This window comes from Emydura macquarii, unplaced genomic scaffold (assembly GCF_026122565.2).
Source record: "Emydura macquarii macquarii isolate MOO-44397 ecotype Brisbane River unplaced genomic scaffold, CSIRO-AGI_Emac_v2 contig_450, whole genome shotgun sequence".
NCBI lineage: Eukaryota > Metazoa > Chordata > Testudines > Chelidae > Emydura > Emydura macquarii.
In genome coordinates this window covers 11,796,858-11,813,623 of record NW_027130587.1, presented here as the reverse complement: position 1 = coordinate 11,813,623, position 16,766 = coordinate 11,796,858, and the positions used below count along the sequence as shown (strand labels likewise).

General features: G+C 40.1%; 1 long non-coding RNA gene across 1 annotated transcript in view; it reads right to left on the bottom strand.

Annotated features, from left to right (window-relative positions):
• The window catches only part of LOC137146437 (uncharacterized), a 105,740-nt gene that overhangs the window by 11,068 nt on the left and 77,906 nt on the right, over positions 1-16,766 (bottom strand). Inside the window, exon 3 of the long non-coding RNA XR_010917936.1 lies at positions 11,254-11,516. This is a non-coding gene — a long non-coding RNA (uncharacterized lncRNA). The remainder of the gene's footprint in view (positions 1-11,253; positions 11,517-16,766) is intronic.

Genomic DNA, 16,766 nt, shown 5'->3' with positions numbered 1-16,766 from the left:
ACTGACTTTTAAAACAAATTCAGAAGGCAACACGACATTGTGAGAATGCGCCAGTATTTCTAATCTAATCCAGGCAAGTTGTTAAGTATGTATAGAAACATTTTTTTCCCTTGGCATACCTTAAATTGAGTACTGAATCTAATTTCCTCTGGAGAAATACATTGGAGAGATCAGAAATATAAATCTGTCATCGTAAATAGTAATAAATAACCGGACTGACATAGTTGCTTCTTTAGCAAAGTTATCTCTATATTAATAGTTTTTATAGTTACATCTATGTGGTAAAAGTCACAATGGCCATAGCTCTTCAAGGCGCCAAATAACCAAGTGGGTTGATGCACTGCAGTTACCCAAACAGATTAAGTCATTACGTATTAGCTGTGGAGTACCATTCAGTGAACGGCATGCCATAAGGGCTGCATAATCCTAGTTACAGGGCAATACTGAGACCGGTTTTTTGGGAAGACGAGTACATGGAGGGTTACGAGACGATTTCCTTTCATACTGAACTATGAACATATATGGGCAGATTTCCAAATGCAGGCCCCAGTTCAGGAAAGCACTTAAGTCTGTGCTTAACCTTAAGGATGTGCTTAAGTCCCAATGGTCGCTTAATTGATTTTTTAAGGACAGATAGCTCGGCCTCCTGTATAAGACTGGCCATATCCAGTCACTCCTGTAGCGAGCCCAATAATTTGTGTTTGACGAAAGCGTATCTTCCACAAAGGCATCCAGGCTTGAGTTTGAGCTAACTTCAAGAGATGGAGAGTCCACCACTTGCCGTGGTAGTTTGTTCCAACGGTTAATCATCCTCCTTGTTAACATTTTTGTGACTTATTTCTAATCTGAATTTGTCTGGTGTTAACGTCAAATCACTGGTTCTTTTCATGCCTTTCTCCACAAGATTAAAGAGCTCTTTAATACGCAGTGTTTTCTTTCCATGAAGTTAAGCACATGCTTAAGAACTCTTCTTGAATAGGTATGCTTTCTTGGACCAAGACCTATATTTAGGATTTTTAGTTAACTTGGGTTTTACTGATTTCAGAAACCAAAGCATTGAAAATCCACAAGGAGAACAACGGATCCTGATTGGGGCTCAAAGTCTGACTTTCAGCTAAAATGTGAAAATGAGTTCTCCCTGTCATTCACGTGGAGTACATTGGTGTGGCTCTACTTATTTCTATGGGGCTAAGTCAATATACACCCACTGAAGATCTAGTCCTGAAGAATCTAGAGCAGTTTACGTGTAGGGAAGTTACCCCATGTGTCCTGGCCAAACTCCATCTCAAGTAATCAGACTTGGCTTAACTAAAACAAATTGCCATTTAGTTTCACTGGGATAAAGGGTTCCTAGTTTCCTGTCCTGTGCTGCCATGAAGTACTTCATGTACTTCATTCTCGATATGCTTCATTTCCAAGGTGAGTTAAATGATTCCTAGTCATGTCTGCCCAGTGGTTGCCATTAAAAAGTCAACTTTTGCCAATTGGCGTTTGTCAGTTTGCTGGCTTTGTTGAGGGTGTAGCAGGTTCACGCAGGCCCTCCTGCTGATCAGGTCCTCTGCGCCCACAAACAACTCACAGACGTCAGCTTCGTGCTCTCCCCTGTGCTCTTTATTTACAAATTTATATCCCATCATCATCTACTAATATACAATCTGGCCTAATAGACCCAGAAGCCTCACTGCTCCAGCCACGGGTCAAGGGAAGAGCACCCTTCCGTTGCAGCATCTCCCTTTGCTGGCTGTTTCCCCCCCACACACACGCCCCTGCACTTCCTTCCTGGGAGCCTTTTATAGTGCCTAGGCTAACCAGCCCCACAGCTGCTCCTCATTAACCCATCCTGTGCAGGGTTTACTCAGCCTCTTCTCATTCCCTCTAAAGAGGGCAACCAGTGGTAGGGCACTGAACCAGCCTGGTCTCTCCCAGCTCCCTGCCACCGTGCCTCAGGATCCTTGAGTTAAAAGAAGCTATAGCCCATGTGGGCCAGATCCTCAGCTGGTGTAAATGGTGTCGCTCCAGCTACTTCAGTAAAACTATCCCAATTTATAACAGCTGAGGATCTGGTCCCATAAATACAATCTATTAATATTAATGTATAATCTAATAATTAATTATAATATTAATATTAATACATATATTCATTATTCATAAATATAATAGATTAATATAATCGATTAAAATAATATTTAGGGCAAGAACACAATTGGCAAGATCTCTTGCTTAAATAAACTGATTTTATAGCCCTTAAGTCTGAACTTTAATGTGCAAACTTTCATCGTATAAAGAAGAAATAGCGCCTGATTCTTATTTACACTAAGGCTCTTTTACACCACTGGGCATTGTAATAGACCCTGCAAGTGGGTATAATGTAATTTAGATCCACTTTAAGGCCCTTTTACACTACCAGAGTGGTGCAAAGGAGGCCTTGAGGTAAATGAGAATCTGGATTAAAATGTTTTAGTCTCTGGCTCTGTTGCACTGTTTAAAATATCACATCATTTTGTTGTCATTGGACTAAATTCTCCTCTGACTGACAACACATACAACTCTTCTGAGGGATTTAGGGTTGCACAGAATGTAAGTCAAGGAAGAATTTGTCCCATTGTACAAAATGAACATTAATACCTTGCCTGCATAATCCATACTGTTTTCTAGGCTTGATCCTCTTCTCCCTTACATCGATTTGCACTGGTGCACATTGGCAAGCCGTGGAGTCACGTCTGATTTATTCCAATGCAACTGAGGATAATCAGGTTTTTCTGCAAACTATAAATCCTGTGTTTTCTAATAGAATCTACAGTGTATTTGTGGCTACATCATTAAATAATGTTTTGATATAGCTATATATTAATAATACCTATATCTTATATAGCACTTTTTAACAGTAGATGTAAAAGTGTTTTACAAAGGAGGTCAGTATCACTATCCCTGTTTTACCGCTGGGGAAAATGACTTGCTCAAGGTTACTCAGCAGGCCTGCGGCAGAGCCAGCAGTAGAATACAGGTCTCCTGAGTCTCAGTCCAGTGGTCTGCCCATATAGGTGTGATTGGTCGTATAATGTTATATATGTATGCGCATGTCACAAAACTGGCCCACTCTCTATTAGACTCGTTGTGAGGCCTTTGGCTGGATAGGGGCCTGAACCAGAACTCTAGATCTGCACAGCCCAGTCTTTGAGGAAGTTAAAACATGGAACCAAAATGTAGAGACTCAGAGCTCTGTTTTTGTTCATGCACCCCAGCCACTGAGTTAATGTACTTCACTGGAAAACCCACTCTTGTGTTGAAATCCCTACAGCAGATGAACTGTACAGAAAGCATACACAAAAGATAAAGCAAAACAGGCTGAGTGCCACACTTGCACAGAGCTTTCCTCGCCCCCCCTCACCCCCACTCTCTATAGTTCTCCTTTTTAATACTCAAAATAAGAGAAGTTTGCTTTGCTTTTAGAACACACTCCTGACTGGGGGGCCCCTGGGACTCAAGTCTATAGTTAAAGTGCTGCAGTGCTGTTGACATCTGTGTAGAAGAGAGAAGAACCTTTTTCCCAACTGGAATCTAGTGTTTGAAGTACTCAGAGGCTTTTCTATTAGAAGAAATACTTCAGAATGAATGTCAAGAGACGGACTGAAAAGATGAAAGATGAAATAAAAGGACAGGAGATTAAAGGAGTTCAGGAGAGTGTTTATTAGCTTTACAATATTTTTAATAAAGTGATTTTCCCTCCCAAGTTTCTCCAAACTGCATTCAGTCTCTCTTGCTGTGCTGGCTTCAAACACTGTCTTCCTCTTGCTCACTAATCGCCGTTCTTTCCCACAGTGCTTTTTTAAGTCTATGGTAATATAAAAACCTCTCTCTATTCTCTACCTTTAGCATTAATAAGAGACATCTGGAAGGCTTTTAGCCTTTCAAGGCCATGTGCTTCTATGAAATAAAGGGATGCTAAGAGTAAGCTGAGAAAGTGGAAGAAGAAGAAATGAAAAAAAGGCTATGGCTGGGATTGTCAAACAAGGATATGAGACTTAGGAGCCCAACTCCCATTGAGATTCAGTGGGATTTGACTTTTAACTCCTTAAATATCTGTAAAAATCCTAAACTGTGGCAATAAGGGATGCAAATCCAAGAAAGGGGGAAATGTGGAGAAAGCAAGGGATCTTAAATGGAGATAAAATGAGGAGAAGTGAAAACACACAGGGTCCAGTTCAAATCCCATACAAGTAAATGTACAAAACTCCCATTGACTTTGATGGACTTTGCATAAGGCCCTCACTCTGGAAGTGAAAAGGCTAGTCCAGGATGACAGGTGAAAAAAACGGTAACTAGTAAAATAACCTGAGTGAATTCAGTTAGTTAGAGCCTTATTTATCTGTCTGAAACTAGTGCAGATGTGAATTGATCCACTGAGTGATCAGAGTCAAAGGTGGATGCTAGAATAGCTTGATATTTTCTATCACTGGAACCAAATGTAGAAATGCAAAGGACAAAAACTGCAGTCATTGCTCAGGCAAGGCTCCCAGTGACTTCAGCGCCTCTATGTTTGTGTTGTTCCTAACAGATCTCAGCACAAAACAAGAAGATGCAGTGCTAGATCCTCCGCTGGTGGAAATCCACATAGCTCCCACCATCTGATGATGGTTGAATGTTTCGTGTCCTCACAGGAGGCCTCATTTTGCACCAGCTGAAACCAATGGGAATTTTGCAACTGATTGACTTCAGTGAGTACGGCTTTAGGTTTACTGTTATGGCCAGAAGAGATTCATGACTCAACTGTCTGCCATGGCAAAGCCCCATCAAAATCACATCTGTCCCCTTAATGCCAAGATGAATGGTAATATATATATATATTTTTAAATCTAGATGGATTTAACCATCTCTAGAAATCCCAGTCAGAAAAACCTCTGTATTTGCAAAGGGAGCATGCAAGAATGAGAGCTGACTGAATCAGAGGATGAGAGAACAAACAAGACATGACATTCTACGGCGATAAATGCAGTATAAGAACATATAGAATAGAACGAGCTCATACTTTTGACCATGGCATGGGGACAATGCACTGGACTTAAGCAAAGGACAGACATTGCAACAGACTCGTTGCAAGTACAATCCCTGCTGAAACTAGTTCACCAAGAGCAGGCTTGCCCATCCACAATGAAGGGTTATCTTCAATTTGCTCTTAGCAGTTCCTGGACTGTGCAAGCTACAGCACCCGTGACGAAATATAACTCAGTGTTGCAAGCTCTTGTCTTCCTCCTCTGCAGAGCAATGGTGTCTTGGCAGCTTTGATGTTAGCAGCGTGAGACATCACAACAGTGCTGAGATGCTTATTATCCCCCTAGGTTCTTTTCTTTTCTTTGTCATGGATTTCAGCCCGTTGTATAATATACATTTTTTCAAGTTAAACATCAAAACAATGACTACAAATGAGCAGGAACGTTCAGTTGCAGAAGAAGGGGATTAGTAAAACAAACTTCACGCAGTATTATATATTAATGTGTTTCCACTCCAGCATTTGTATTGGAGACCTATACAAAGACCAACTGAGGAATGCTTCTAAGTGAACAGAACCCACTTTTCTATGCCACACACCATTACAGAGAGAGTGTCAGATATGATGTTTTGGAAATAATAGTCATCAGACTTTTAGATGTCACCTGGCACAAGGAAAATACACCTTTGGTCCTGTCAAAAATAGCCCGGGACCACGGATTTCCCTTATATTATCCACCAGCAAAGGGCTGAAAGGACCTCATTTTCAAGTCAGCTCTTCAGCCGTGTAAATCCATTGAGATTTATACCAATTTACACCAGCTGAGGATCTCCCCCATTGATTTCAATGAGGGTTTTGGCGGAGAAAGGATTGAGTAAATAGTAAGTCAAGGCGATGGGTGAAATTCATCCTTCTTTGTGAGAACTAACCCTTTTCCTACACTAAGGCTGGTGCTTATTCTTTGGATAAGACATTAAACTCAAGTCCCTTTTCTGGTGGCTGTTTGCATGGAAATTAATCCCCATGGCACATTTTAGAAGGGGGAAGGAATATTCATGATATCCCTCTTATTCTATCATGAGTTCTCTCTCTTTTCTCTGACTCTCCTCTTTCAAATGGGTTCCAAAATCCATTTCTCTGTCTGGTGTAAATCCACACAGTGCCATTGACTTCAGTGAAACAATGCTGATTTGCACCAGCTAAGGATCTAGCTTCAAGCTAAGGATCTAGCTTCAAGGCTGCATGGAAGACTTTTATTGAATGCACACTGTTGAATTTGCTTAGATCGTGGGTCAGTGTACTACCAGCATCATCCATTACTGTAAATTGCTTCTGCATACCTTGAGTGCAGATGGTGCTAATAGAAACCCAGATCTATATTTCTTGGATTCTAATCACTGGAATTATAAAAAAAAAAAAAAAGCACCAAACAAAGGCATGGATAATTTCCCAGAACAGCAGGGAAATTTTCCTAAATAAATAATAATAAAAAAAAAAAAAAAAAAAAAGCCAGAAGAAAAAAATTGAACTGGCTACTCACTGCATTTTATATCAATATAACACCATAAAAATAGCAGACCAGACAATCCACTGGTAGATCCATTGTCTTCCTTGGGGCTCTGCTGATTTACATCAGCTGAGGACAGAATGACCAGATGTCCCAATTTTATAGGGACAGTCCCAATATTTGGGGCTTTTTCTTATATAGGCATCCATTACCCCCCGACCCTGTCCCAATTTTTCTTGCTTGTGATCTGATCACCCTAGTTGAGGATCTGGTTAAAAGGTGGGGTTATTTTTTATTTAAAGTAGATTGGGGGAAGGAGAAGAAGGGAATCGTGTGTCATTTTATGGAATCCAGGGAGTTAATCATTCAGCCTTGGAAATTTCGAGGTAAGAACCAGAAAAACAAAACAAAAACAAAAAAAAACCCCAACAACCTTGTGATGAAAAGACTACATTCCCCAGCCTGACTTGCCATAAAGAGAAATTTTGCAGAGTAAATCAATATGGTGTTGTTAGAGCAAGGCTGTCTTGCAGAAAGCTATCTGCAGCCAGCCAACTAGAAATAGAACCACCAGCAAAAAGTGTGAAATGTTCTCCTCTCCAAGTTAATGAATGGGGCATAGCCTCATCCCAAAACATCCCCAGCACATCAACTGAGGAAACCATGTGCTGCGGTTTGTTTTTTTAAAAGCGGTAAAAATACACATATGTGTCAAGATCATAACGTGTAATCAAAGAAAGAGTGAATGAGACAGCATGAGATACAGGGATTTACAGGATGATCTGGCTGGCAATATCAAAACAAAATTACAAGAGGGAAACTTGAACATTTTGGATGTTGTTACCAATGGGCTGATCCAAAGTCTATTGAAGTCACTGGAAAGACACAGATTTCAATGGGCTGTAGGTTTACCTGATATGAAATGAAATTCTGTTCTCATTTTTATTTTATGGGGATCCCTCTGCAAATTGTAGACTAATTCTCTGCTGGGGCAAAATGACACAGCTCCATTGACTTCAGCTGACCTGCACACAGATGCCTTCCTAAAATATATGCTTTGGTCAAACACAAGTTATTGAGCTCAACACAGGAATAGCTTTGGCCTGTGTTATACAGGAGGTCAGACTAAGATGATCTAATGATCCTTTCTGGCCTAAAAATCTATGAATCATTTTACAACAGCAGAGTATCTGGCATAAGCACAATCTGATTTTAGCTGAGTTCTCTAGGCACCATAGCAAAACAAGTGACAAATGTATCCAAATGTTCAGAAAAAACATTAAAAAAACCCCAAACAAATAATTTTATTCAATCTCATTTCTATAAAAAGTTTAAAGGTTTGGGTGGAGACAGATTGTTTTCTTATTCTTCCAGAGTAATTCATATCTCTCTCTCGATAGTGACATGGCAAAAATGTTATTGTTTAAAAGACAAATATTAGAGCTGGCCAGGAAAAATTTCAACAACAGTTAATTTTATTTCTCATTTTTACAGAAATATTTTGAGTTTCAGAAAAAAAGAAACTCCAAATTCTCCAAAAAGATTGGTCACCAGCAACCAAAACTACAGAATTTCAAGCTTTGGGCTTTTCAAGAGAAACCTAAAAATTTTCAAAGGAAACATTTTTCTGAGTCCTTTTAGTTGAAAAGACATTTTCTATCAAAAAATTGATACAAAATATTGGCATGTTACAAATTATCTAGGATGTGAAAATGGAAATAGATTATTAAAACTAAATACTTGGAATGAAGTACCTAAAGTGTTAAAAAGTTCTACTATCATCCTAATTTTAAACAGAAGTGACCATTGATTTGCTATTAGCTAATTGGAGAGTAGACAGGCAAATCCAAAGATACCATTACTTCATTTCTTCATTGCTCTCAGCCAGGATTGTATCATGTTCCACTATATTGCACCAGGATGTTCCCATTTTTGAATGTCAGCGATGTTTGCCAATGCAGTTTGCTGACCACTTAAGTAATTCAAATGGAATCTAAACTTTTGGGCGAACCTGGACTTTGAACCTTTTGGGCATCTCATACTAATTTTTGCTCTTCTTCTGCTTTTGTGTGTGTGTTGCAATAATATAATTAGACTGTAAATAAATACTGCACTGCAGATATGTGGCTAATCATGAATGTGATTCAGGGTCAAGTGCTACATCTTGTAATATGCTTTGGTTTAAATAGCTCCACATTACTTCAAATATACCAGCATTTCATACCATAATAAAAAGTACAAAAATCAAGGGACTGAATGGCTCTGGAGTGTGAATCATAGAATCATAGGGCTGGAAGGGACCTCGAGAGGTCATCTAGTCCAGTCCCCTGCACTCATGGCAGGACCAAGCGATATCTAGACCATCCCTGACAGGTGTTTGTCTAACCTGCTCTTAAAAATCTCCAATGATGGAGATTCCATAACCTCCCTAGGCAATTTATTCCAGTGATTAACCACCCTGACAGTCAGGAAGTTTTTCCTAATGTCCAACCTAAACATCCCTTGCTGCAGTGTAAGTCCATTGCTTCTTGTCCTGTCCTCAGAGGTTAAGAAGAACAATATTTCTCCCTTCTTCTTGTAATAACCTTTTATGTACTTGAAAAGCTGTTATGATGTCCCCTTTCAGTCTTCTCTTCTCCAAGCTAAGCAAACCCAATTATTTCAGTCCTGCCTCATAGGTCATGTTTTCTAGACCTTTAATCATTTTTGTTGCTCTTCTCCACTTTGTCCACATCTTTCCTGAAATGTGGTGCCCAGAACTGGACAGCAATACTCCAGTTGAGGCCTAATCAGCACAGAATAGAGCGGAAGAATTACTACTCGTGTCTTACTTACAATACTCCTGCTAATACTTCCCAGAATCATGTTCACATTTTTTGCAACAGCATTACAGTGTTGACTTATATTTTCCTTTGGTCCACTATGATCCCCAGATCCCTTTCTGCAGTACATCTTAGGCAGTCATTTCCCATTTTGTACGTGTGCAACTGATTGTTCCTTCCTAAGTGGAGTACTTTGCATTTGTCCCTATTGAATTTCATCCTATTTGTGGCAGACCAATTCTCCAGTTTGTCCAGATCATTCTGAATTATAATCCTATCCTCCAAAGCACTTGCAACCCCTCCCAGCTTGGTATCGTCCGCAACCTTTATAAGTGTACTATCTATGCCATTATCTAAATTATTGATGAAAATATTGAACAGAACCAGACCCAGAACTGATCCCTGTGGAACCCCACTCATTATGCCCTTCCAGCATGACTGTGAACAGTTGATAACTACTCTCTGGGAACGGTTTCCCAATCAGTTTTGCACCCACCTTATAGTAGCTCCATCTAGGTTGTATTTCCCTAGTTTGTTTAAGAAAAGGTCATGCAGAATAGTACCAAAAGCCTTACTAAAGTCAAGACATACCACATCTACCACATCCCCCCTATCCACAAGGCTTGTTACCCTGTCAAAAAAAGCTATCAAGTTGGTATGACATGATTTGTTCTTGACAAATCCATGCTGACTGTTACTTATTACCTTATTATCTTCTAGATGTTTGCAAATTGATTGCTTAATTATTTGCTCCGTTATCTTTCTGGTTACAGAAGTTAAACTGACTGGTCTGTAATTTCCCGGGTTGTCCTTATTTCCCTTTTTGTAGATGGGCACTATATTTGCCCTTTTCCAATCTTCTGGAATCTCTCCCGTCTTCCAAGACTTTTCAAAGATATCTCCTCAGTAATTTCCTTGAGTATTCTAGAATGCATTTCATCAGGCCCTGGTGACTTGAAGACATCTAACTTGTCTAAGTAATTTTTAACTTGTTCTTTCCCTATTTTAGCTTCTAATACTGCCTCATTTTCACTGGCATTTACTACATTAGATGTCCAATTGCCACCAACCTTCTTGGTGAAAACCGAAACAAAGAAGTAATTTAACACCCCTGCCATTTCTGCATTTTCTGTTATTGTTTCCCCCCTCCCCCCATTGAATAACAGGCCTACACTGTCCTCGGTCTTCCTCTTGCTTCTAATATATTTGTAGAATGTTTTCTTGTTACCCTTTATGTCTCTAGCTAGTTTAATCTTGTTTTGTGCCTTGGTCTTTCTAATTTTGTCCCTGCATACTTGTGTTATTTGTTTATATTCATCCTTTGTTATTTGACCTAGCTTCCACTTTTTGTAGGACTCTTTTTTTGACTTTTAGATCATGTAAGATCTCCTGGTTAAGCCAGGAGATGATGATAGAAGAACCTATCAGTTTCTAGTTCTAGTTCTACACATCCAACCTCCTTAAGCATTTTGAAGATGCCACTAATCCATGACTAATAAGTAGTAACAACAACTGCTGGTTGTCTGCTGACCCAGTGGGGACTGAGTTGGTTATCTATATCTAGGTCCTGAAGGAGAGGTGTCCACATAAGAAGAGCCACAACTGGCATAAACCGGTGGTACATAAAGCCCTTGTACACTAAGGGCTTTTGGCAGAGGGGTGGCATAGATTCAGCAATGCTCCACCCCAGGATACCCCCAAGTGAGGAAGTCTTCAGATGCTCATGACAGATTTAAGGTCCCTGGGCACTGGTGGAGCAACAAAAAGGGGCTTAAGTAAGGGCTAGGATCTGATCCAAGGTGTAAATGAAAAAAAAAAAATGAACGCAATAAAAACTAACATGGAATAAGAGGGCATACAAATTTTCGCCTGGGTAACTGCACATCAGACTTTTAACAAGATAAGTCTCTTTCAGTATTACCCGTTTCATTTCTCACCTTTCTAATTCTTGCAAACTCTTCTTGTCACAAGTGTCTCAATGCTGCAGCACCGACAATAGACTGAATTACTCTAGAGCACATTGCAGACGTAAGGCGTAGATGAGCAGACAGGCCCACTGAGCAGAGAGCCAGCGGAACAGATGGTTGTGACAAGGTGCTTATTTCTGCACAGTAACTGGTGCTGGGCTCCCCCCAAGATCTGACATATGCTGGCGAAGCTGGTAAATGGCCACAGTTGAGACGGTGAGTCAGATGCAGGGCTGTTAAGAAATACACTTTCTTAGTCATACGTTCAAATCAAATTCTTCTGCTTTAATCAACAGATGGAATTGTCTGCTTATGGAAGCACTGAGAGAATCAACTTTCCTAGGACATAAGGAAGAAAACAGACAAGTTCCTGAACCCCTATTGAATCTCATGAATTAGATCAAAACTATGGGGACTCTTACTCAGCCAAACATAGCAATTGTGATAGCGGATCAGACCACTGTACCATCTAGTTCAATGTCCTGTCTCCAACAATAGCCAGTACTGGCTGCTTAAGAGTATGAGCCTAGGCACCTCTGTATTCACACACTACTCACTACTGCAATAATAGCTGTACAAAATATGCCTTGTGAGATATCACGTGAAAGCTGACAACATGCTGGTTATTAGTATCATTGTAAAATGCAAGTGTTAGTGTTATATGTGAAGTTGTGAATTCCCTCTGTCTGACAAGACAGCTTAGCCTAGGTAAAAGCAATAAACACCTCTGTCCTCAGCAAAGGACAATTTACATATTAGCAGAAAACAAAGCTAACAAGCTAAACAAGCAGAGATTATCCTGCTCCTGAACTCAAGAGACAGAATTAACATGGCTCCTGAACGTCAGAGACACACAGGAGGCTGACTTGTAAGGCAAAAGCAATCCCTTTGGAACTACAAGGAACAGAGAGCCACTCCATCTTTATCCTTTGCCTTAAGGAGACAAAGAAACCAAGCAATTTGATCTCTGTGATGGTTCCTGGTCAGGCCGGCCAGTAAAAAAGTGGAAGGAAGATCATGGGTGAGAGAAACCATCTTGAACGATGACCATATCTTGCCAGGTTCATTTTTAATCTCTTAATTGCATGTTTTCATTTATATTTGCTTGTAACCATCTTTACCTTTATCCCTTTTACTTACTTAGTCCATGATCTTTTGTTTATAAAACTTGTTTTCCTTTTACTTTAAGCCAATGCAGTGCTGTGTTTGAAAGGAAGGGTGTATTTACCCCAATTCAATTAACCTGTAAAGTACTGCCTCTTTAACAGAACAGCAAACTTGATATCTTCTGTGAATGTACAGTGATAGGTGCTGTGCACTGCAGAGAAACATCTCTGAGGAGCTTGGGGGCTGGAGTTTTTACCTGCTAGGTAAGGTTTGGGCCGGGAGAGCCTTGAGGAGTTTGCTGGTGAGGAGGATTGTCCACTCCCTGGCACACCAGTCAGACAGTCTAATCTCTAGCAAAGCTCACGCTTGATGAGGCAAAGATGTAACACGGTGGCTTACTGCTCTGGGTAGCCTCGGTAGCATGTTAAAAAGAGAAAGGTGCAGGAAACCCTACAGAAGGCAGTTATGGGAGAACTAGTTCCCAGAGAATGTTTCCTCCTCTCTAACTCCAAAAGTGAGAACTTGGATTCCTTTTTGGAGTATGAGGGTTTCTATCTCTTCCAAATGCGTGGGGTTTTTTGGGGGGTGTTTTGTATTTACTATTATAACTCTAGAAATGTTCATTACTCATGTGAATGTTCAATCCCTTTGTGAATGTTTGGTTACCCCATTTGCCCTTTTGGGGTATCCTTCAAACAACGGGTAGGGAAGGAAGTTGTTCTTCATGGTATGTTGACAGGGACATGGGCCATGTTCCTGCTTCGCTGATGTCAATGGGAGTTTTGACATCGATATCCATGGCACCGTATCAGGACCACATGGAGGACTCACCTTCCTCCTGAACATCCCTTAGGACCAAGTGGGTATATGTTCCATGATCAATTTTCTGCTGCAGCTGGACAAAGAGTCTTTTTAGATCCTTGTCCTCCCCATCATCTTCTCCTTGAGGCATGAAAATGTAGCTATAAAAACAGGCCTCTATCCAAACTCTGGAAATATTTGTTTTGGAGGAAGACTTTTTTCCCTCTAAATAAAATGTATCCAAATTGTTTTATGCATCCTTCTCTGTGATGCTGGTTCACAGAAGCAAAAGTGGCCTCCGACTGGGAGACATGCAAAAAAAAAAAAGCAAGTCTGCTGGATAGAAAATAATTATGTTGTTGAGGAACATATAGATATTTAGATACTACCATAACTTTGCTGAAGAACGATAACTCACCCAGCAATGTTAGATACTGAAGCCAGGTCTACACAATAATGCCAGATAGGGTCATGCTTTTTTTACTACATTTTTATACTGGCAAAAGCCCTACTGCAGGCACAGTTATACCAGCAAAACAGTGCTAGGGAACTGCTGTATGCTGAACTGGCAAAAGCACTTTTTTCCCAGAGGAAGCTGCATCCACACTAGGCAGGTTACCAGTACAGCTATACCAGCAACCATTTTCTAATGTAGACAAAGCCTTGATATGAGTGTGGCTGAGAAAACTGGGCCTAAGAAGCCAATTTGTTATCCGAATTCAAAGTTTTCATTGTCTGGCTTTGCAATGTAGGTTTGTTTGAATTTTCTTAACTCCTCGTCAGCTAGATGATTACTTAAGGGCTCTTTATTTTAGCAGATAATGGTATAACTAAATCCAGCGGCTGAAAGCTGAAGTCAGCAAAGTTCAAACTGGAAATAAGATGCACATTTTTAACATAGAAGGCAATTAACCATTGGAGCAGATGACTGAGGGGATGTAGTTAATTCTCCATCACGTGTAGCCTTTCTATCTAAGTGGATAACTTTCTAAAACAGATACTGAAGTTCAACCACACTTGGTTGGGCTAGATGCAGGAATTACTGGCTGAAAATCTAGGACCTGTGTGATGCAGGTCAGACCAGATGACCATAACAGTCCCTTAAAATCCATAAATCTGTGAAGTAACTGTAAAGTAACTGTAAAGTAATAGCTAATAATATTTACTGTCCCAGTTACTCCTGGTGAATAGTACCTGGCTGTACAAATGGTCACATTGATTAAAATGTGAGTAGGGGGATATGAATCCAGCTTTGAATGAAAAGTGGTGGAAAATAAAGCAAGAGAGGGCAACACCCAAAAGATGGATGAAAGTTGAAGCAATAAAAAGGAATAATGGTAAAAAGGACAACAAGGGGGTGTGTGGGATTTTGGTTATTTTTTTGGTTTGGTTGGGGGTTTTTTTGCATTAAAGAGGCATCTAATTTCCTTGCTATTTTCTTAAGAAATTCTCTCTCATTATCTCTGGTTGAAGGTCATGTCTAACAAAATAAGAGTGTAGAGAACTGAGGTAATGATTTTCAATTTCTGTCACATTACAAGAATAAAAAACTCTGCTCTGTTTCATTAGGGCTCCAGGTGACTTGTCACCAGAATACTTAGCCTCTATTAAAACTAACTCAAAAATACAATGAGATCAGACTCTCAAGTCACAAAAGAAAACCATTTCTGACAGGACGTGACACACTGGATTATTTTGTACAGTTTCTTTAAACACAACTGGCTGCTATTGGAATACATTCCCATCCGAGAGATTTTTGTTGGGCCAGCTTCAATATTGCCATGTAAATCTTGGACACAACATGCTATGTTTTTCCTAGAGGAAGATGTCTTTTTCTGGGTAGTGAATCTAAATAGTTGCTGCCTAGAGAGCTCTTGGTAAATGGGAATTAGACAATATAGTACTCTGGTCTGTAATGACAAAGCCAGATTTGGATACCTTTACTCATAAGACCTTACTTCATTGGCTTTAATGGGATCATTTTAGGTGCAAGGTATTACTCATGAAAAGCACTATCATAGGCCCCATAGCAAATCACAAACACAAGCTGGTATTGTTATTGTTGAAAGGGATAAGCAAACTGATTGGGAATATAGGCAGTTCTTGGAGCTCTGAACCTACTATTTCCTTGTAAAAAAGGACACCTTTCTCAGGTGGAGTGTTCCAAGACAGTGGACAGAGGAATCAAACGCCTAGTATACCCCATCACAAGTCACCATTTGAAGAACTTCAGATCGTTTTGGGGCCAACTGAACACCCTTGTTAGACAGGTAAAGATTATTGCCCCATTTTACAGATAGAAAAATTGACAGACTAAGGAACATTTGCAAAAGTGCCTCAGTGACTTAGGCTCCTGAGTCTCATTTTCAAAAATGACAAAGGAACTTTGGGTGAGACTTTCAAACATATTTAGACACCTAAAGATGCAGATTTGATTTCAATGGGATGTAGGTGTCTAACCTGCCTAGGCACGTTTGAAAATCTCACTAGGCACCTATCTGCAGCTTTACCTGCCTAAATACCTTTGTAAATCTGGCTCTGAGAAGCCTCAGCCGGTTGAAAGTCAAAGAGATTTAAGCTCTTGTGTGCCTAAGGCACTTTTGAAAAAGGGATTTAGACCCAGATCCTCAAAAGTATTTGAAATCAATGAGACACCTAAGGATTCAGTCACTTTGAGGATCTGGGCCTTAGACACTTTTGAAAATTTTACTCTAAGTTCTTTTGGCCAAGATCCCACAGAGAATCTGTTGAAGAGCCAAGAAGAGCAGCATTCTCTCTTGACTCCTCATTCTGGGATTTTAGCACAACACAGTCTCCACATTTCTTCCAACCCATCCTAAATTGTCAGGCGGTTCCAGTCCACTGCAGGTCTGGCAGATTTTGGGCTGTCACGGGGCTGCTCGGAGTTAAGTGTTAACTCTATCAGTGCAAGAACCTCTATTTGTGCATCCTTCCCCCTACTGCACATTGAACCCCCGCTTCAGAAAATCTGCCATAAAATGACACAGTGGCCCAGAATAGTTACTGTATTGTTAAAAATACTGTAAGTCTATTTTTAATGTTAGTAAATGGGCTATTTTTTTTCTTTAGATGGGTGAATAACTTCCTTCTGGTACATTTCCACTTAAAGGGAATAACTACAGAGACTGAGTCAGATTGGCTTAGCAAATCCAAGCAAGACTGTCTCAAAAGTCATAACTATGAAAAGTGGCAAAGGATGCAAAATGTCAGGCAATGAAAGGAGCTTAATCCAGCTAATTGGAAAATATTTAGCTTGGGGGACATCAGTGTGAAAGCAGGTAAGGAGCTCACGTATCCCTGTTCGGTTTTTTCAAACGTGTCTTTGAATGAGGCTGAGTTAGAAAAAATAATGCTGGGTGAATCTCTAAAGATCTGCATAAGCCTCTAAAGTTTAGGTGCTTATCTGTACCTCTTTAGTCTGCAAGACTGGAAGGAACTTTCATTGGAATAGCATTTTCCACAGCATTATGCAGCACTTCTGCTTCTACCCTCTGCTAAACCATGGTAACCCTAAACTTTTTTTCCCCTCTAAGGCTTCTTCTCCCATGCCCCGG